Consider the following 22,535-nt stretch of genomic DNA (forward strand, 5'->3'; position numbering starts at 1 on the left):
AATAGCCTATAGCTCCATTATGCTACAGCAGCGAGAGAAGGGGAAGTTGCCGCCAGCCCCCTCGAAATTTAGCGTGTGAACAGTCAGCTTGTTACTGCGCCAACAGAGAGCTCTTTTTTTCATGGCAGAAGGGCCGCCTGTGCTCGGAATCTAGAAAACTCCCTCACTCTTAATTTATGCGCATATTAATTATGGGGCATTGTAATTTCCACCGTGGGATAGATCATGCAAACACGCCTTGTATGTTTATATATGCCCCTTTAAAGAAGCAGTCCATATTCAAATTTAGCTTGTGGAATTTGAATTTCAGAAAGCTCGAAATTCAAGACCGCTAATGCAAATTACAATCACCTTTTTACAATTTGTAAATTAATGTTACAATCTCAAATTAGGCTACATGCTATGCTATAATAGTCTATGCTAATTTAGTTTTTTAATGTAGCAAAATATTTTGCCATAAAACCTTAAGGTTATTTACTAGATCCCAAACCGTTTAAAAAAATTATCTAAAAGATCTGCAAAAAATAGCGTTACGTCCTGCATTTTAAAAATTGGGGATATTTTTACCCACATTTCATTGAAGTCTGCTTGATCCCATTTGTGTAAGATACATGATCATTATTTCGATATTTTTACATTATTTGCATATTTTACCTGACACGGGCTTAGCTAATTGCATAGGAACTTGTTTAATTCAGTGACTGTAATGATAGTCCATCTAAATCTTCATATAACAACCAAAGATCAAATAAATCCGTGTGCTTGCGTGCGCGCGTGTATAAGTATAGCCAATCCCTAACTAATTTCTCACAGACCATCTGTATGCCGAAAAAAGTAATTATGTTTGACAGTACTGATGATGTAATAATGTATTTTTAATTTTTTTGCTATCTTATCACAGATAAATTCTTTCAATTTTGTTGAGTCCTTCAAGACCATAATTAAGGGCTAAATATGATTCTCATGTTTTCAATGAGAGTGAATATCAGTTTCAAATAGCGATTGTGTATGATTTTATTTATTTATTCAGTTTATTGTTTGTTGACAGCTATAGCCTATTAATGCATGCAAACCATGAAATTAGTCACAAATGTCAAAAGACTGAAAAATGTTTAGGCCAATTGTCCTGTCAAAACAATATAATACAATTAGGGTTTCTAATTTAACAAAGAAATAATTTTATTTAAGTGTTTTAGACTACTCCTATCAATCTGCATGCTTCTTCGACAAGATGGAATGCAGATATGTGTTAATTGGTAACACACATACATCTCCGATTGACAAGAAGGCTATAAAAACCGAAATGACCATATCCTTAACATTCGAAACACTCCATGGTATAGGCCTTCAATCGGGAAACCTTTAAAAAGCTCAGACTTCTGAACACTAGTTTGTGTTCACAAACACATCCATAAAGCATATAGCATAGAATCATATCCGCATTTCATAACGTTGAACTTTGTATCTCTTAGCGATGACTTCAGCACCTTTGCGTGGACAGCGCCAGTAAAGCTGGTAAAGCTGGTACAGCTCTTGCGTTTGTAGAATACAATACTGAGATCACTGGGATGTGTTTGTTTTTTTTTCTTCTTGTGAAAATTTAAACGTAAAGTAGCAGTAGGCCTATATTTTCATTGCTTCAATAGATACTGAGTGAAACAGACAAACCGAGGAAGGGTTTTTCTACATCACTGTCACTCTAACGTAATGGTCAAAATACGATTATAAAAATACCTGTCGTTGTGTAAAGCCATTGGTCAACATTCCCAATGGGGGCCTATACGTGGGGCCTATACGTCCAGAGACCGTACATGAGGTCTAATTAATACAAAATATATTCGAAACATTGGCTTTCCTGCTACACTGTCATCCGTTTTTAAGATGTGTCAATAAAATCTTGAAAGATACATCTTGTTATGGTTAATTTCAATGATCTATTTCTACATAGTTTGACTACACGACGCCAACAAGCCCATAATTTGGGTTCGCTCAAAGTGCCTAAATACATCTCCCTTGTCATATGCTTCCCATGATTTACAGGCTAAAATCATAATCCTGTCAAACGAGGCCTGCGTTTGCCTTCTTTGTTCCTCAACGGTGATTAAACTACGCAAAGGCCTAATCTCAAAGCAATCGGATAGACTTTTAGTCTCTGCTGAAAGTATATCCGTATTACACTTGTGTTACATAATCGTATAATAAGATACAATAAGAATCATTCTTAGGCTTTTAGTTTTTTTCTGTGAACCACTGAGCTAAGATTAGGTTTATCAGACTAGCAAATAAACGTCTTCAGGTTCTAGTAACCCAATGCATCTAGAACCCACGTTTTGTAATTATGAGTTCTTAGGTTTGGGAAATAATTTAGATTTTAAAAGCGTTTATAAGGTTTTTAAGGACAGTCAAAAAGCCAGGACACTTATTACCGTCCTTAAATTAATGTTATTGCATTATTTGTTTTACTATAAGTACAATCTTTCCTCTATGATATTTTTATATATTGAGGTCAACCACTCTAAATAACATAGGCAACGGAACTCTCTCTCTCTGAGACACACACACACACACACACACACACACACACACACACACACACACACACACACACTTTCCCTCATACACACAAGTGTGCATGCCCCCGTGCGCGCGCACACCCACCCACCCGCCCACACACACACACACACACACACACACGCACACAAACAGGCGCATCAGCAAGCGCTCTGGGACTTGGCACAGGTTCAGCTCTCTGACGCTCTCATTTTCGTAATGGTCTGATTTTCGTTAAGACAAAAATAAATTTCGTTTAACCCCCATCTAAACAAACGAATTTTGCACAGACATTACTTTATTTGTGTTAGCCTATATGATGTAGTAATGATGGAACGAATGTCTGAAAAATGATTAGATTACCTAATGCACGAAGTTAGGATTGGCCGCAGATAAGATGTCAGAAAAATATATTGAAATTCTATTTCAAGCTTTCAAAATAACGCTCTAATAGAGAAACTTTTTATCACCATGATAAAATATAAAGGACCGGAGTGTCCTCGGATGTATAACCAACGTATCAGATTTGTTTGAAAAACAAGGCACTGACATTTAGGCGTCACCGTTTGACAGTCAGGATCACTTATTCCATAAGCAAATATATTAATAAATAAGATAATATGGCAAATGTGTCGGTTCTAAATATGGGATATTCTGCGATTCTGTAATTACAATACAGCAATTCAATATCACACTTTGTCTTTATTCTTAAAATTTTAAGTCACTGTGGAAGTGAGAAACGTTCTGAATTTACCTTTATGGACGGAGAACGCTGAAAGTGGCACTTGTATGAATATAAGAACGTGTTGCGCCACATGTGATGTCAGGATAGTCTGATCCTTCAGAGAACCTTATAACCTGTCCGCCATCTAAAAGATGTGCGATGTAAAGACTGATGTAACGTACACTTTGCACACAGAACCATGTATTGTATATTAAGCATATGAAGACATCTTTAATAGGATCAAAACATATCCACTGGTCGGTCATTTCTACAGAATGCAGTATGCAGAATAATTTGCTTCATTTAATCCTTGAATAGGCTATTGCTTCCCTCATCCGAATTTGGTAGTCTGAACGAATTTACAGGTCATTTGCATATGCAAATGAGGGTTAATTGCAAATCCTGTCAGTCGGTGCATCGGAGACGTCAGAAGTGTTTTTTCTTTTTGACCAAGCTTGTGCAAATCTTTCAGTCAGAACATAGCGATAACATGATCCAAAAAACGTGTTGTTTCTAGATTAATAATGCTGTGAACAGCTTCACATTGTAGTATTGCGTCAGACTTTAAACAAAAGCAAAACATAAAGTCTAGATTTTGTCTGTTGAACATTTACATGTTTCTGCCCACGGAAGACATTACGTCTGCCAGTTAATTAAATGCTATTAAATGTTTATTAAATGTTTTGTGTCTTGTGTTGTAGAACGTTGTTTTGTTGTGTCGTTTGTACTGACTGTAGGCTGTTTTCACTACTCATTGCCAAGTGTGAAATATTTACTTATACATGACACGTAATAGAAATATATTTTCTATGCCACTGAAGAAATTATATATCGTAGACAGTATTGAACGAAACATCCTTGATATTTCCTATAGATTGATATGAGGCCTGATAAGAAGGGGAGCGCTAATAGAAAAGGTTTGCGCTCAGCGCACTCCCACAGAGTACGGACAATATGGTTAGATTTACGAGGACAAAAGATGAAGTTTGAGCTGCTACTCACGTCTCGAATCCTAGTCGACAAAACAAAACAACGGCGTCAGTTCATTAGAAAAGAGAGAAAAGCATAACGCAAAGCGAATATATATATATATATATATATATATATATATATATATATATATATATATATATATATATATATATATATATATATATATATATACTTGAAAAAAATCCTTATTTAAAAATAGCCCGAGCCTCATTTTGGATTATACATGGTTCGCCGGGTACCTACTTAGTTTATATTAGCGGTGGCTAATTCACAAATCACACTGTAATGCACTTAGTGTGTGTGTGTGTGTGTGTGTGTGTGTGTGTGTGTGTGTGTGTGTGTGTGTGTGTGTGTGTGTGTGTGTGTGTGTGAGAGAGAGAGAGAGAGAGAGAGAGAGAGAGAGAGAGAGAGAGAGGGAGAGAAGGAAGGAAGGAGGGAGGGAGACAATTCAACATTACACGAGATCTAGTAAACTTCCGGTTCCATAGTTGGATTTATATTCATAATCACATAACTTCCTTAAACATATACGGCATTTAGCAGACATAATATAAACCGATGCCACGTACCCTTCTAGTTTGTCATTTTAGACATATGATTGCTTTATATAGCCTAATCAATTTGACGATCTCATGTTAAAAGACGAATTTTCTTTAGATTCACGTAGAAGGCCTATTTAATTGGTAGGACTGTCTTATTCATACTGATGGTGTTGAACGACTGAGCTTCCCTTGCTATGGTATGAGGCCCTTGGCAATAAAAGGCTAAACTGTGCTCGTTTGAAATAATAGATCAGGCTAATACTATCCTTGTCATGGGTTTTTCTGCATGTACTCGCATAGAGATTAACACATTCTCCTAGTCGAAAATGACGTTGATCTTCATCGAGTCGCTACAAGCACGTTGGTTTGTCGTAAGTCTCGAGGGCCTGACTTCTTGATGGAATCACAGTAGAGCAAATAATCTATTCTTCAAAACCACCAGCTTTGAAAATAAACCACACACACACACACACACACACACACACACACACACACACACACACACACACACACACACACACACACACACACACACACACACACACGTCTTTTTAGCCAGTGTATGAATTATTATTCTCAGGGTATCGTGCTACTATTTTAACTAGCCTTTAGAACTATAGGTTCCCTTCAGCACTACAACCAAACACCGTTATCTGTCGAAAATCTACAAAATAAGATTTCTTATGCCTAATACAAATTTGAACAGACGAATATAGCAAATCCATATATAAATTAGCCGAAACCTGTTCGATGTCTGTCTCAGAATGCATAGGTTTACTGAGGCATTTTATATTACTGTCCAAAACTAATAATAATAATAATAATAATAATAAGACGAAGAAGAAGAAGAAGAAGAAGAAGAAGAAGAAGAAGAAGAAGAAGAAGAAGAAGAAGAAGAAGAAGAAATGTTTGTAGTCTAAATTACCTATATCTTTTTACCTTTGTTTAACATCCGTGTATCTAAATAAAACCTGTTGAAAAATCTCAAGGGAAATATCAGCGATCTATTTGGAAAACAGGCTACTGTTATCTTGGGTAAAACCAGCGGTTGGTCGAACGAAAGCTTAAACTATTGACCTTGAGACATGCCATCACTACTGAACAGTTTCTGTCTATTTCCGCGTTCTGGTTCCCACATTATCTTTAGGGTGTCCGAGGCCGTCCAACATTATCCCCCAGTCATTACTCCTCACTGCGCTAGCCTATACGAAGCATTGGAGATCTGCGTGACTCTACGTGTGATGTCGCGAATGGGAGCAAACAACCGTGATGCACGAACGTAAATGAAACAGTGATCGTATTGAGTATGGAAGCTAGGAACTCGTCCAAAGTTTGAAGAACAGAGAGCTCCGCTGAGTTATAGAAGGAACCCCAGAACAACGGTCTCTGACAAAGTTGTCTATTTGGCAGTCGCGCCTCCTATTGAAGCAGTAATTTATTCAAAGGAGATTTTTATCCCCACGATCTGATTATTATGATAATCAACCAACCTAGACTCTTTTCTGTGCCCTTGTCTGGGGTCTACCCTTGGTCTTGACAGTTAAAGCTGATTTGCACGGTCTCAGAACGACAATTCAGTGGTCGCATTCTTAGACTCTACATTGAAAAAGCCAAAGACAAAAGAGGAGCTGGAAGCAAGTACACTTGATTTAGGTTTTGGGTTATAGCTACAGAGAAGTCAAAGTATTATTAGCAATTTTACAGAAGAAAAGTTAGTGCAAACTGTTGTCATGTGCATGTGAAAATTAAGGAACCCATTTCATTACGTGGCAGGAGCACAACAGTGATGCCAAATACAAACTCGACTTACTTCATATATGTGATTTAATTCTACAATAGGTATGGAGTTCAATTATTCACAAGTCCAAAATAATATTAGTGGCACATTAAAAGAAAAAATATTAACCACTAACCTAGTAATCACACCGACTGTGATATGGTGAATTTTACTAGGACGAAATATGCTCAGATTTAAGCAAATTCGTGAGATTGATCCTAAAGGCAGAGAGGGTGGAGACTAAATGTGGTGTCACAAGGGGGTGGGTCTTAGAGACGCTATATGTTTTTGACTTGCATGATTAAGTCTATTATAGCGTTTCTTAGTCGGACCGGCAAGAGGGGGGACTGTGAGCAGCTTATTTCGCTCTCCAGAGGGGAGGAGAGGGACACCTCATTGGGAAATATGGGTTTTAAACGGCGAGCTAGCCCGATACAGAAATGCTGAATGGATGGGGCCACTGCGACGTCACGCGGAGCCGCAGCCATGCAGCGCAGAAGCAAAACGAAACAACGTTCGAGGGCGCAGCTCACACGCTCGCGCTTATCCGCGCGAACTCTCTTCATCCACACGTCATTGTGAAACGAGTGAGTATATCATATCGTGCTCAAGTCTGTATTATGGATTATATTAAAATAAACGAGAGCTGGGATATTGCTATTGGTTCTTGAGAGAACAGCGTGCAATGACAGATAAGATGTGAGGATGGGTGGCGCGTTAGCGGTTCACGTATGGGTCTGGAGCTTGGGAATGCCACTGTAGAAATAGTGTGGAAGCAGAAGTCACACGCGTCGTGGAAAGCAGGCGTTTCTAAATTTTCATAGGATGCATAGCTTTGTATCGATTATTACTGAACCGCATAGTGGAGGGATGAGGTTTTTTTTTTTTTATCATACTGTTGTGTTTCTTATTTCACGTTTAATGAAATCTACAGTGTGTGGAAACACTAGGTGGTTTCTATCGAGGTAACAGTCATGATTCTCGACTGATTACAAAATGCTTTATTGCCACTAAAATCAACTTTGTAACTTGGTGAATTATTGCATATTTTAGGTCATGGGAAATACGAAAAGGAAATGATTTGCCTTTTCCTGCAGCACTGGCTCGAAAAGGTCAAACGGATATTCTCACAAATAGATAACTAATATATGTCTGAGCTAATTAAACCCAGCAGTGTCTCCGACTTAAATAACAGCATCAGCGTTTCACTAAACCATGTTATGGGCCAGTTGAAAGTATTTATTTTTAAATAATATATAAATGTATTATTATTTTTGATATAGCCTATGAAATGCAGCTACAATAGACCTATAATTTATTTGACATAAATTTACCACCAAAGCAGATAACATTAAGCGTGGGCAAAAATGTGTCCCCCCCCCCCCCCCCTTATATTCGCAAAATCTTATCGATTAGAATTGTTTACACTGGTTTGGTAGCATATTTTCTGATTCTGCATTACATGCTATTTGTTTGAGAAGGCAGTCGGACGGATGCGCTCAATCCCCAGTGCTGGTGTTCAGTTATCACAAGGCCCGTTATCTGCTCTCCACGCGCCCGTGTATCGCAGGGTTCGCAGAGCGCCCGATTCACCCAGGCCTACAAATAAGACAGTATGCATACATTTAAGATATACAGTGGGCTTTATTGTGAGAATTACAATAGAATCTCTAAATTAAAAATATTTTAAATTCGAAAAGACACGTCGTTTCTCACTTCTAACGGAGCATTGGCCCAATACTAAAAAATAACATGTTTAATGCCTTAAAATGTGGAAATTTTAGGTTCCCGCTGGAGTGCCCAATTAACCCAAATACCAACAAATTAAACTAAACGGTTGATCTCGCTCGCAGTCAGACAGATAAGACACGCAAGTGTGGGCTAGCAAAGAAGAAACAACAAAAAATCGCTTTTGATGTTGGCATAGATTCCAAAATCATCGATCATATCTCCAGTGAACTGTTTATTTAGATGTAGGCTATTTATGTAGACTGTACTAAGATGAACACATTATATGAACTCTTAGTGTTATATAGCTCATTGCTTGTTAAAGTTAGCATGCACTGTGATGAAGTGGCATGTCTGGAATGAACACACGGTTCCACGACGATTTGACAAGCTCAGCCAAAGTTTTAGGCGTGTATCATTTATAAATCATGACATGCGTTAGCACGAGACCACGCCTGCCGCTGGCAGGGCGTCCATCATTAGTGCTCAATATGATATTTGTGCTGCTGAAAAGTATTTTCTACATACGGAGTGTGAGTTTGTGTCTCTCTTCTTACAGAATCACCGCGACAAAGTCTGACGGCTAGGAGCGCGTGATAGAGGTAACAGCTGTATATTCTATCTATCTCTACCCTCAGTTCAGTTTACCATTTGTCCCTAAAAGGGCCTTGTGATAACAGCAGCGGCCATGAAATACTAAAACCTTATTGAGTGTATTTTATTTTAACAAAAATATAGTTTATGCACAAGACACAGATTTCATAACTGCCATTCTTTACATTCTGGGTCATATGTTTATTTTCGAGACTAGGGAAGCAAAATTCCACGCAATACAATCATAATGCAATCACATTACACAAACATAGCCGCCATCACATCTACTGGCCAGAACATTTTCTTCATTTGCGAAATTACAGTCACGGGATGTCACATAATTACACCAGGTCCTTAGATCAAACGGTATGATACACAATGCTCAGGCCACAGCATTCGAAGGACGAGATATAAATGCATACAAATACAGATAGGATATGTGGCTGAGGCGTCGTGCCCTAGCGCTGAGGCAGCTACACCTCCCAGTATCTGTCGCTCTTGTGTCTTTCCTATTGGACCACGCTCTCTCTCTCTCTCTCTCTCTCTCTCTCTCTCTCTCTCTCTCTCTCTCTCTCTCTCTCTCTCTCTCTCTCTCTCTCTCCCCCTCACACTCCCCCGTGTGTGTATTATATATAATTATATATATATATATATATATATATATATATATATATATATATATATATATATATATATATATATATATATATATATATAAAACAGAGAATACTGCAAAGCATCGATAAAGAACACATTCATAGTTGCAATGTCACACGATTTTCTTTGTGCACGAAACAATGAATGAAGTAAATCTTCTAAGCAGGCGAGGTTGATAACTGATAAACTTTAGTCAAATTTCAGTTAATTTCGACTGCTGTAATCGACTATTTATAATATTAAGATATTTAATTTGGGCTGAAAGGTTTCGGATACATTGCAGGTCCACTGCTTAGCCTTTACGCAAGCCATATGATGTATCACATTTCGATATGATTCGATCTTTATTCATCTCTGTAACTTCATAGTTAACAGTCAACAGGCATTTGTAAGTATTTAAGGCCATTGGAAACTAATTCTTAGTTCTTGTGGCCTTAATGCGTTATAGAACGGTATAGAAATTTGAGATGGAGGCCTTCTTTCTGCTCTGACTGTGCAACATATTGTTTTACTAAAATATTCACTGTAAGTGGTAATAATAATAATAATAATAATAATAATAATAATAATAATAATACAATGATGACAAAACTGTAAGACTACTATTTTCAGCTAAAATGGTAAAGGTGTAAATTTTGCAGTATAAAACATGTAACATTTCCTCTGCATATGTGTGGACAGGATCCAGAAAAGGAAGTTTTTTGTTTTTTGTTTTGGTATTAAATTATCAATTTTATAATAGTAAATGACAAAAAAATGATCCTACATTCAAATTATTACACATTTTATGTATTGTTAATGTATCTTTTTGCTTAAGTATTTATTGCTTTAGTGCTGCATATAGTGCTTTTTATAATTGTAATTGTCCAAAATGTTTTGCGTAGATAATCTTTAACTCTAATATTTGTGAATAGGCAGTTAAAAAAAAAGAAGCTTTTTACTTGGTGGATTCAGGATTCCTTGTTTAGTGTCAGAAAAGCAAGTTGACTAATCACTAACAGAGTCAGGACAGTTTGTACTGTAAACAGCATGCTGGCAGTATTAGTAAAATAATGAGGTGATTGAAGATGGATAGAGCATATTGTAAATGAAAATGTTTGAACCCAGCATTGCCATTTTGCCTGGCATGAAAAGCTGTGTGAGTGATTTCCCCCCTCTCTCTCTCTCTCTCTCTCTCTCTCTCTCTGTCTCTCTCTCTCTCTCTGTCTCTCTCTCTCTCTCTCTCTCTCTCTGTCTCTCTCTCTCTCTCTCTCTCTCTGTCTCTCTCTGTCTCTCTCTCTCTCTCTCTCTCTCTCTCTCTCTGTCTCTCTCTGTCTCTCTCTCTCTGTCTCTCTCTCTCTCTGTCTCTCTCTCTCTCTCTCTCTCTCTCTCTCTCTCTCTCTCTCTCTGTCTCTCTCTCTCTCTCTCTCTCTCTCTCTCTCTCTCTCTGTCTCTCTCTCTCTCTGTCTCTCTCTCTCTCTCTCTGATTGCAACACATCAGAGAAGGAATGGGGAAGGGCTCCTCACACAAAGGGTTTTAATTGGACCAACTCTTCTTTTCATTTACATATGTATGTGTGTGTCAGAGAGAGTGAAAGAGAGGGACAGAGAGAGAGAGAGAGAGAGAGAGAGAGAGAAGGAGAGAGAGAGAGAGAAGGAGAGAGAGAAGGAGAGAGAGAAGGAGAGATTACCTTCTGATAAATAAACACCCCAGACTCAGTGATGGAAAATTAAAACAAACAACATTTCTCTTTACCCCTTTGTCAGCCCAGTCAGTGTTTTCCGTCTTCCATTAGATGAGACTCTCCGACTGCACTGAGCAGTCGGAGCTCCCTCTCTGTTCCAGGGAGAGAAGTCTGTCATGCAAGACGGAGAAAACAGTTAATGTGGTCTGCATGCATCTATAGCCAGATCTGACTTTGACAAGTTGTCATGAACACAGCCTGTTAGTCCTGGGAGAATTGAAGAGAATGTATTCACAAATTATGCTACATTAGGTAACACAATAATGGTATAATTCTTCAGCAATTATAACTATCATAACAAAAACAGCAGCATAGTGCAATTTTTAATTCTGTACACAGGAACAATTACATTTTTATTTATATCTGATTTCAGTGATTAAGTTACACTGACTTAGTGCTTTGTGAAATCTGATCTGAAACACAGTGGACTCAGTTCTGGTCCCAGTTGTAGAGTTAATCAAAGGCTTCTCTATTTTTAGAACTGAATCTGAGCCTGTTAGCTCCGTATGGCTGGAAACGTTGGTCGGTCGGAGGGGTTGGCTGTTATCTTTGGTTATCTAGCTGTATGAGTGATGTACATTCTTCATAAAGCTAGATAACCGAAAGTAACAAGAATCCCATTACACACCTGGAAAGGTCCCGCCCACTCTGCGCTCCTTGCCCCGCCCCTCACCCTCTTCCTCTTCGTGTGACAGCCGAGACACAGAATGGACTATGGAAGGAAGAGAAATGGTAAGACTTGGAATGATCTCTCATAAGACCATGACTTTTGCTCTAGCTCATAATAGAAGTTCCATAATCATAGAGTTTGAGTGTGCACTGACTTTACAGGCAATGGCCCCTGGCACAATGTGCAGTGAGCCCAAATAGCACGTCTCCTGTGCTCTGAGTTTTTTCCTGAACGGCATGCGGTGTCCTCGTTGGTCAAACATGATCACTTTTAATCTGCAATCTCCTGATCCCACAACACAATGCAATGCATGCACAGGCTTAAAGCCTCAGTCGCATGGTGCCCCGCTGGGCCTTACAGGTGCCTCCACAGGGACTCTTACCACTCATCACAGCACTCTATGCTCTAGGCAGATTTTAACACGAGCATACAAACCATGTTAATGTATTACATAGACATTTCATTCAGTTTTGACATTTCATTTATATTTTGCTACAGTTCCTGGAAAGTCAGCAGGAAATATTCCTTTTTTTTTTTTCTATGTGAACTCGGACCTTCAAGGTTATGTGGTTCATGGTCGTAGACTGAAGTACTGCGGCTCTCCCAGGCAAGTGCAGCTGCTAATTCCATGGTCTCGGGGCATCTGAACCTCAGGCCAACAGTAGCAGACAGGCAGCAATTGTTTGAGGTCGATTTTATGTGGCTCCTGCGGAGAGGTGGCTCATTGGCGCTGACACTTGTTTGCGCTGTAAATGGGCTGGAGTGGACCCAACACCGGAATGAATATAAGCGGAGGAGCTCGTTGAGATGGTAGTGAATACCATTCTGTTCCTCACTGTGAGCCAGTGGGCAGAACTGCTGAACCAGAACCCCACTGTTGACAGCAGCCATTAGGAGGACAATCCCACAGTCTGAAGCAATGCGTGCGCCAAGGCCAGTTGGAAGCTTCCGGCCAATCAGATTGCCACACCTTTACACTTGATCTCATTCAGATTTGTCTCATTAGCTCTGCACAGGAAGTTTCGCTTGTTCTTGAAAAACTAAATCTACTTTTTCTGTGATGCTCATAATAGAGCCCCTTCAAGCAGAATGTCGGATATCAATGAACAAATCAGATCATGGTAACAAAACTTTGTTTGTTAATTTGAGACTAAATTTGTGCATGGTGGTGTTAAGTGACAAAGCCAAATTTTACATTTGCATTTATTTCCATGGTATTTGCTTTTTTCCAGAGCATTGTACAGGAATCCGGAAAGCCATTAAAAATATGTTGAAAGTATATATAGGAACATGAATCTTGAATCCTTTAGCTTTATTGAGTGCAAGTGTATCTTACAAACCTTTCTATATAGCATGCTCACCCAAAGCAGTCATGGGAATCTTTGTCTATATCCAGCCTCTGCGCTTGGTCATGGAGTGACGAGTGGGCATGCTGAGTGGCCATGGTCAGAGCTGCTTATTGCAATGCAGGTGCAGCCTCTCACCAAAGTGCCTTTGATAGGGAAGGAAGGAAGGAAGGAATGATTGAATGAATGAATGAATGAATGAGATGGCAGTTTCTGCTTTGCACAGCCTTTTTATGAACAATATGAGCATGCTGATTGGAGGTTCCCACTCACCTATGCTCTCCTTTCCAGACATGGAGTAACGTCATGGTCTCAGCAGGGCTTGGCACTTTCTGTCCTGGCGTTTAGCAGAGTGGGAATGCCAGGGCATTCCCCACATCCCCTGAGCAGCATATGCCATCCCCGTGCCAGGAACATAAGCTATCTACGTAGCTTGGCCTGGCTGCTATGAATAGCTGAGTGAGTACTATAATAGATGTTTTGCCAAAGTGGAGATAAAATGACGGCTACTTCTATCTTTCTTGAGTGACATTTGCGGGCACCTACGCTGTCTCTCTCGATTAACTTTTTTTAAACACTGAAACTTCCCATGGGTCACTGTGGGTCGGATAGCACCGAGGTGGTGGTCGGCTTTGATATGGAATGGCGTATAGCAAAGTGATCCGATGGACTGGCTGGTGTGAACCTTTTACCCTGTTCAGGGGGAGCTTTTTAAGCTTGCAGCGAGTCAATTTAAGTTCCAAGTGTCAACTAGAAACAGCCATTGTGGCTCTCCTCCAATCCCCCCCCCCCCCTCCCGCAACTCTAGACTGTACTGTCAATAGAGCTGGTTCACTTGTCAAACAGAGACAATGGGCTCCTTTACCACCCTTTCACAGCCGCCCAGTCGCAACTACCAAGCTGTTGTTGGAGCGAAGCTAGCTGATTCCTGCCCCTGTTGCTGCCTTTCTTTAGACTGACGGAACTCACCGACCGAGGCTCAAAACGGATGCACTGTGGGATAGGACCCGAGGACTAAGCGTTCTTCTCTTCGGCTCCCACCCTCAGCCCCCACCACACTGTCAACCCCACGAAGAGAAGTGAATGTACTTTAGACTGTTGGCAAAGACAATGGGCCCACACACAATGGGGATTAAGTTTAGGAGCTGCATTGACAGGTAAAGGTAAACATCATACAGGCCACACTAGACGCAATAAACCAGTTCTTTGCACAAGCCTTAGATTGGTCTACATACTGGGCAAAATCACTCTTTTTTGACTTTGATATTGGAAAACAATTCAGAGCATAAAAGTGGATTTTCTTTGGCATTCTCCTTTCCTTTTAATAAGAGTGCTCAGAAGCACACCGAAGCCCTCAAATATGGTGTATCACCTTCTCTAAGACTGATATTACTGTTGTTGAAGGAATGAAACATTTTTAAAAATTGCTAACCAAACATTTGCTTTATATCCTACACCTGTTAGTGTACGTTTAAGATATGGCCTAAGAGAATGCATGCATTTACTGCAGCAGCAAGGCTTACATTGAAAAGTCATACAAATAAAAATAGTAAGAATAAATAACATTTGGATGTTAGAGAACCTCACACCAGCTTGCTTGTATGCGCTTTAATGGACCAATTGGTCAAAAGCTCATTACGCTAAAAAAGATCCTATATTGTCTAAAATCAAATTTCTTCTACCAGCGTCACATCGATGCTTGTTCACATATTGGCCGATTGTCCTGCCCTGTCTCTAACACACCTCCAGGTCCTCTGAAAGCACACAATTCCATTGTTACCTCAGCTGTTAATGTCAAAGGCCTTACAATGGTCCCTATTCGCTATATTTGCATAAGGCACTTTTCTAACAAGGGTCTGGAGAGGGCTTAGGAGTGGGCCCACTTTAGAGGGCTGCTGCAAAAAAATGTCAAGTGCCAATTAGCAAAGGTTCGTTGCCGTTCAGCAGGGCCCCACCCTCTGATTTCGCGCCTTACTCTCTCCCACTGTGGCCCCCTCGAGCTCAGGCACCCCTGAACCTCCATGCAGCACCACCTTAAAACAAAGCCCACCTCTCAGCATGCTGCCCAGAGCCGCAAGGGATGATTGCTTCTGTAGGGGTCTGCTTCCCCAGTGCTGCACCGTTCCCTTGCTACAGATGTGAGTCTTTAGGACAATGAGAAGCCTGGCCTGCCTGCCTTGTACACCTCCTGAAAGAGTTTACCCATCACCTGCCTTCTGCTGCACCGCACACACGCCTGCAGTCGTGCGTGTCAGAGTATATTTCAAAAATACAGAGCGCTGGTGGCACTTTTAAAGCTGTCTGGGGGAGGTGGCAGCATAAAGCTAGCTCTGTAGTAACTTCTGCGTACAGCCAGTGTTGATGGGTCATAGAAGGTTGGTGTCACTAGAATGTTCCTTGTGGTATACAGCATGCCCATTTGCCAGATGCATTTTACAGCCAGGGATCAGTTGCTGGACATGCTCTTAATGACAAAGAACAGCAAGGTCATTTGGATGGAAAACCTGGCTACTGCTGTGGTGTCTAATTTAAACCCTCTCAGAAATATCACAGTGCATGTGGCACCAAAAAGCAGGTTTTCATTTACAGTCATGAATACATAATTGTGAGTGTTAATTTAAAACTCAACACATATTACAGGAGAGGAAAAAAGCTGACAGAAAGGCAGCAATGTTATGATCTCACATAGCCTGGGGAAACCATTTTTGCTCACCCTGGGCCACAGTTGGTCCTTCACACAACGTTTACCTCCGCTTGCAGTCCTCTGCCATCAAAAAGGATTTATCCCTTGCTCTCTTTCTTTTTCATTCAATCTCTCTGTGTAGATTTTTCCCAGCCTTGATTCTCAGATGGTTGGGTCTGATTTGCATGCATTTGCATAATGAAAGTCATTTGCATGCTCAGGGGCAGACTGTACCATGTGAACAGACATGAAAAGGTGTGTGTGTGTGTGCGCGTGTGTGTGTGTGTGTGTGCGCGTGTGTGCGCGTGCGTGTGTGTGCGTGCGTGTGTGTGTGTGCGTACGTGTATGTGTGCGTGTGTGTGTGCGGGTGCGTGCGTGTGTGTGTGTGTGCGCGTGCGTGTGCGCGCGCGTGTGTGTGTGTTTGTGTGTGTGTGCGTGCGTGTGCGTGTGTGTGTTTGTGTGCGTGTGTTTGTGTGCGTGTGTGTGCGTTTGTGTGCGTGTGTGTTTGTGTGCGTGTGTGTGTGTGTGTGTGCGTGTGTGTGTGCGCGTGTGCGTGTGTGTGCGTGTGTGTGCGTGTGTGTGTGTGTGTGTGCGCGCGTGTGTACGTGCGTGCGTGCCTGATTGCGCGTACCCTCTCATGCTGGCAGCACAGTAAACTCATGTTTATGTTTCCTCGCTCTCTCTCTCTCTCTCTCTCTCTCTCTCTCCATTTTCACTCTTTCATCCAGACCATGGGCGCCTCTCTCTAAAAGACACCAGCAAGAGGGAAGGGAAAGGAGCCGAGGAGGAGGGGCGGGTGTGTGGTGAGGCTGCTCACCCTCTCGCTTCGCCCTGCGACGCGCTGCTGCTCTCCGCCCCTCCCCTCTCTGCCTGCCCCTACCCGCTGTCGCAAGCGGCCGTCCACGCTTTGCCACCATCTTAGAGTTGCTGGCATGAAATGCAAAGAGGAGGAGGAACGAACAGGTATGACCTGCCCTCACTCTCCTCCGACTCAGCCTTCCCCCACACAAACACACACACACTCACTCACAAGCACACGCACACACACACACACCTACACACACACGCACGCACGCACGCGCACGCACACACACACGCACGTACGCACGCACACACACACGTATGGGCATGCACACGCACCCACACGCACGCACACACACACACTCACTCATAAGCACATGCACACGCGCGCACACACACACACACACACACACACACACATACACACACGGACGGACATGCACACACACACACACCCCCACACGCACGCACGCACACGCACACACACACACACACACACACACACACACACACACACACACACACACACACACACAGCAAGCTCCTTCTCTCTTCCGCACCGAGACTTTTTTAATTACAGCAGATGTGTTTGTTAATTGTGAAAATCACACGTCGCTGGTACTGGAGTGGGCGGGGAGGCGTTTTGTACTCATTCGCATTAAATCATTCTCCACCACAATGGGCGAGGGAGGGGGTGGAGTCAGCGCGGGCATCTGCGGGCACAAGAGCAGAATAGAGCGCCATCAGGGATTCTACTACCCGCCTCGCCACCATGCCAGGCATCGAGATGGCGCGCTGCCATTTTGAAGAAAAATAGGGAGCGCTTTCTTCACGTCTCCAGGCACTGCTCGGAACAACATTGCTGTGCTCATAGATGCAAAACTGATGAACAGACCACTGGTATTACAACGATCTTACTCTTCGTGTGCTGCTGATAATACCACACTGCTTATAGGAGACATTTGTTACACGCCTATATATGCAATTCACACTTCATCTTTTTTTCCCAGTTTATATTTAGAGGTGGTACAGAGGCGCAGAGAGGTGTGAGCGAGTAGGTGGAGCGCACTGGAAGGTGGGGGCTAGGGGGTGGGGGTGGGGGGGTTTGGGTCAGCATTGGCGAGCTTTCTCTGTGTCTTAGTTTTTGGGGAGTCGTTGCCCAGACAAGTTGAGCATTGTTCTCATGGGCGAACTTGTTTTGGCCCTCCGTTATTGAGGCCAGGGAGCTATAAGTTTAAAACCCGCTTAACCAAAACACCAATTAGAGTCGCCCGGGCCGGAATAACTAAGAGAAAGGACCTGAACAATGTGGCCCATTGTCTGCACACTCTCAGAGAGCTGTCTTTGTTTGGGTTTCCTCGCTGGAGGTCCAGACAATGCTGTGGCCAAGCTGATATAGTACAGAGCAAGTGGCAAGGCTGTCAGTGGAGTGTTCAGGGGACGCGCTTAGTCAGAGCACAAGCGAGAGCTCTGCAGACAGCCAAAACGACCAGCACTGCATGGCAGTGGAGCAAAGGGGACGCTGCTGCTGGGTGGGTGTGAAATTGTAGGATTCAGAAAAGCTTTTCACTTAAGCCCACTGTGGCTGTCTGTCTGCAGTATCCACAGAGAATGTTCATAATTAAAATCTGCAAGCTTTAGCCGATTTCTGTACTTCTTTGCGCCTAAGGTTTACTACAAGGACAATTTTTTATAAAAGTGCAAAAAAAAAAAAAAAAAAGAAAGCATTCAAGAATTGGAGAATTGAAATGAATCCCAACCTGTGAATAGAACTAAATGGCTGGGAGTCTATGGAGGAGTGGCTTAGTCTGCAATCACGATGTGTGTCAGTAAACAGGTGGTAATGTGGGGATGAGTCTGGCTTAGCAGGGACTAACGAAATTTATGCATGGCAAAGACAATACAAAGTGCAGTGGCTCCAAGGCAGGCTTTGGGACAGAGAAGACGGGGAGAGTGGGCCAGCGGCAGCTTGTGTCTGGGAGCGTGTGTTAGAGTGTGTAGTGATGGGAGGTGGCTGGGGCATGGGCAAGGGGGCAGACACACACACACACACACACACACACACACACACACACACACACACACACACAGCTCCTTTTGGGACAGCCAAGCAGCTGGTCTCCTGCTCTCCGTGCAGGCACCAGTCTTGGGAACCACCATGGTGAGTCTCCCTGAAAATGGGCACCAGGGGCCCCCCAAGTCTGAGGCTGTCTGGGCTCCCCCCCCCCACTCCATCCAGTGACGCCGGGGGCCTGGGAAGGACTTGAAGTTCATGGCCAGACCGCCTATTGAGCTGACAGGCTGACTGTTTGCTCAATTCAGCCCCCCATTCAGGCCAAGCTGAGAGGGAGGGGAGCGGTTACACAGTAGCACTGCCATGACTATTCATCCAGCGGGGACAAGCGGAGGGAGAGAGGGAAATCAAGAGAGGAAGAAAGAAAGAAAGAGGGCACGCCTGAAAAGACGGGGTGCATAAATAAAAGTGGGGGCTCTGTATGCCGCGTTTGGCTCAGAGATGGCTGTGCCCACCAACATACCCACAATCCAAACAGGCCCCCTTTCTGTGGAGCCCCCCCCCCCCCGCCCCCCTTCCTCTCCTTTCCAGTCCTGCCGCCCAGATTTAACGGGGCGCGTGCTGCGGGTGTAAATTCACCGCATTCAGCTCAGCCTACAATGACAACAGTGTGTCGTCTGTTTCCTACGGCTGCCGCGGCATACCCTCGGCCTCATTCTCAGCGCAAGCCCACACTTCCTCCCGCCCCGCTGTTCACACAGTCTCCCTTTTTCCATTTCCCATCACCTGCAGTTACAGCCTCTGCCTCGGCCCGAAGCTGATCCAGGAACAGTTTCCCCGTCGCCGCCGTCAGTGAAAGCACAAAGCTGATCCCAGATAAGTGTAAAAGGGCACCTTGTCCTCACTGTGTGATCAACAGCTAGATGCTGCTGTAAACCTGGTGGTGCTGGCATAGTCTCGACTTCCAGGTGACAGCACCACCCGCTACACCGCAGATCTGACTCGAGCTGTCCCTTTGTTGCAACGGGTCATTGCATTAGGTGTCTGTATGCATCCAACTGCATCTTTGAGTCAAACATTTCAGGTGATGGCTATGCTAATTAGCAGTGTGCCGTCTGAAAGGCACAGGGGCAGTGGTGCTAAACAATAGAACCAAGTGCTCTGCATTTCTGAATACTTATGTGTGAACTTGCTGATCATAACCAATCAGATTCTGCTCGCAACAACTCCACTTAAAATCAGCGTTGAACGAACCGGAAGTCTTTGTAGCTGCTGGGGACTGTTGTCGCACGCACCAGGTTGGCCTGCTGTCCCTTGTCCCCCTTGATCTTAATATCGCAAGCTTTAGCAGGGGGGGAGGGACATGGCTGAGAAACTGACCTTCCTCTGGATTGCACCTCAGCATGCAGGCTTAGAGCAGTCACGTGTTTCCACTCTGCTTCAGCCTCAGTGCGTACCAAGCTCTGAGGGGCCTTCAACTTCGCCCTCAATCCCTGGCCTGGCACTCCAACGGGGCACGAGACAACCCACAAGCACATAAGACCCAGCATGGGCTGCATTCAGTCTAGGACACACTGAACTAAGGCTATTAAAGACATCATATTTTAAAAAATCAGCCAGCAGTGCTCTAGAAACATGTTCAAAAAGCAACAAATCTGAAGTGCTTCCTGACAGGAGGCTTTATTGCTTATTGTGTTTTGACAAAGGTACAGCATGCTTGTTGTGGTTTAGATTTTTCGCCGGCATTTTTCTATAGCATTTCTGTTCTATTGATAGGTTTTTCCCCATTTGTTTTTCAGGTATCGAAAGAGTCACATAAAGGATTCATATGAACAGCAAATCTGAACATAGATGACAAGGCACATGTTTGCTGGGGAAGTTCTTTGGCTTGGCAGAGACATCTGACCCAACATTGAAACAGAACTGCACTTTAAATGGTCTCTGCACTTCCTTCCTGTATGATGTACGTAATCTGTTATAGAACTCTTTAGAACTTTTTTTCTGTTGTTTTGCAAAGGTCTTTATAATCTAACATTCTAATATTAGCTGTGCAAACTTCATCTGTATTAGATGACATGTATGGATAATGAAGTAAGAAAAATGACAAGAAAATCTCACTCATGTGACCAGTGCAAGAGGGCAGTCTACTGGTGCCCTAGATAATCCATGACTAATCCATGACTACAATCTATGACCTGGGTTGAAATGAAAAATACGAATATTACATGCATTTTGTATATTTGCACCAACACATTGAACTAGACCTCACAATACTCTAATTTGATTCTTGTGAATTAAAAAAATTGTAGCGGTCAACCATTTAAATGTTTTTCAAAGAAAAATAAGAATCTAGTATTTAAGAGATGTAGTATTTAAATGTATATAATCCAGATTGAAACAATTGACTGGTTTTATCTGTCTATACAGATTAAAATGAAATGTTTAGTGTAGAGCACTTTACACATTCATGTAATCTACTCCTCTCCTCCTTAATTTGATATTAGAGGTAAAGCACAAGTGTGTCTGTTGTGATATAAATTACCCCACTAGATTTTGTGTTTAACTATGTATCCCTCTGTTAGACCTGATCATGACTGTATACTCAAAGTGGATAGCTAAATGATTTCCACAAGCTGTGTTCTCCGGTACTGATGATTTACAGATAATGGGCTGAGTGTGTGAATGTGAGACCCACGGCAGCAGAGAAGGATACTGCACTGTGATTGAACAGCTCTGTGTGTTTATATTTACACACCCAATGTAGAGAGAGCTGTTGTCTTTATTTTCTATGCAGTTGCGGTGGACTTGCAATCAGTAATGAGCTGTGTAGAGTCAGTCCTCAGCAGTTAAAAGCTCAAGAATTGACTATTTACTAATCTTTGAGGGAGGGAAATATTTGATCTGGTCTTTAGCTACTTAAAGATACAGTAAACATTCAGAAGAGCCCACTGTTCTTTGGTTTCTGGATTCTGTTCACTATGGCTGCAGCCATTGCTAGCTGAGTATGAGCTACGTGATGAAAGTGAATGACTGGTCACTACATCGATAGTTTATTTTATTATTTCATTGAGAATAACATTCAAAAATTAATTACATTTTTATGTCTATTCTGTGATTTCTATTCAGATACCTGGTTTTTTTTTTCAGTACTTAATTTAATAATCAAGCTTGGGCAGAGGCAAATATATATTCTAATTGTCTATGCAAATTTCTTAACATTTTATTTTTATGTGAATTGTGCAATCAATTTTTAAGACCTACTTTTTGTAGGTCAGTCACAGACACTGTTGTGTTTGAACCTATTTTGAATGCAATCAGAATTTAAATGAATCTATAGAATGTGCATGTCTTTTAATTTTATTGTTTTATATAGAAGAAATGTGTGCGCTATGAGTCAATGTCATTTGCTATGCAATTTTTGTGAATCATGTGTTGTATAAATATTTTTTGAGCAGACGCACCATTTGGAAACTTGCTGCTGTGTGTTTGTGAAGTGTGGGCTAGTTTCCTGATTATTAAGACTAATGGAATTAACTCTATCTTCTAGGCCACCGCCATTACACCATTTGGAAACTTGCTGCTGTGTGTTTGTGAAGTGTGGGCTAGTTTCCTGATTATTAAGACTAATGGAATTAACTCTATCTTCTAGGCCACCGCATATGCCATTTGTGCCTTTGAACTATTTTGTCCTGCTATGGATATTAATAAAACATTTACACTGTAAACATCAGA

At 42.1% G+C, this 22,535-nt stretch overlaps 1 long non-coding RNA gene across 4 annotated transcripts; it reads left to right on the top strand.

The window, feature by feature from the left end:
* The first annotated feature begins 6,920 nt into the window (after positions 1–6,920).
* LOC113589617 lies at positions 6,921–22,533 on the top strand. Of its 4 annotated transcripts, XR_004776584.1 has the most exons (7): positions 6,921–7,173; positions 8,874–8,916; positions 11,769–12,021; positions 13,597–13,764; positions 14,260–14,462; positions 16,717–16,951; positions 20,603–22,533. It is a non-coding gene; the product is annotated as an uncharacterized LOC113589617 (long non-coding RNA). The 4 variants fall into 4 exon arrangements; XR_004776583.1 differs by lacking the exon at positions 13,597–13,764; XR_004776585.1 differs by lacking the exons at positions 13,597–13,764; positions 14,260–14,462.
* Positions 22,534–22,535: the final 2 nt, after the last annotated feature.

Source organism: Electrophorus electricus, chromosome 10, assembly GCF_013358815.1.
Source record: "Electrophorus electricus isolate fEleEle1 chromosome 10, fEleEle1.pri, whole genome shotgun sequence".
In the NCBI taxonomy this organism is placed as follows: Eukaryota; Metazoa; Chordata; class Actinopteri; order Gymnotiformes; family Gymnotidae; genus Electrophorus; species Electrophorus electricus.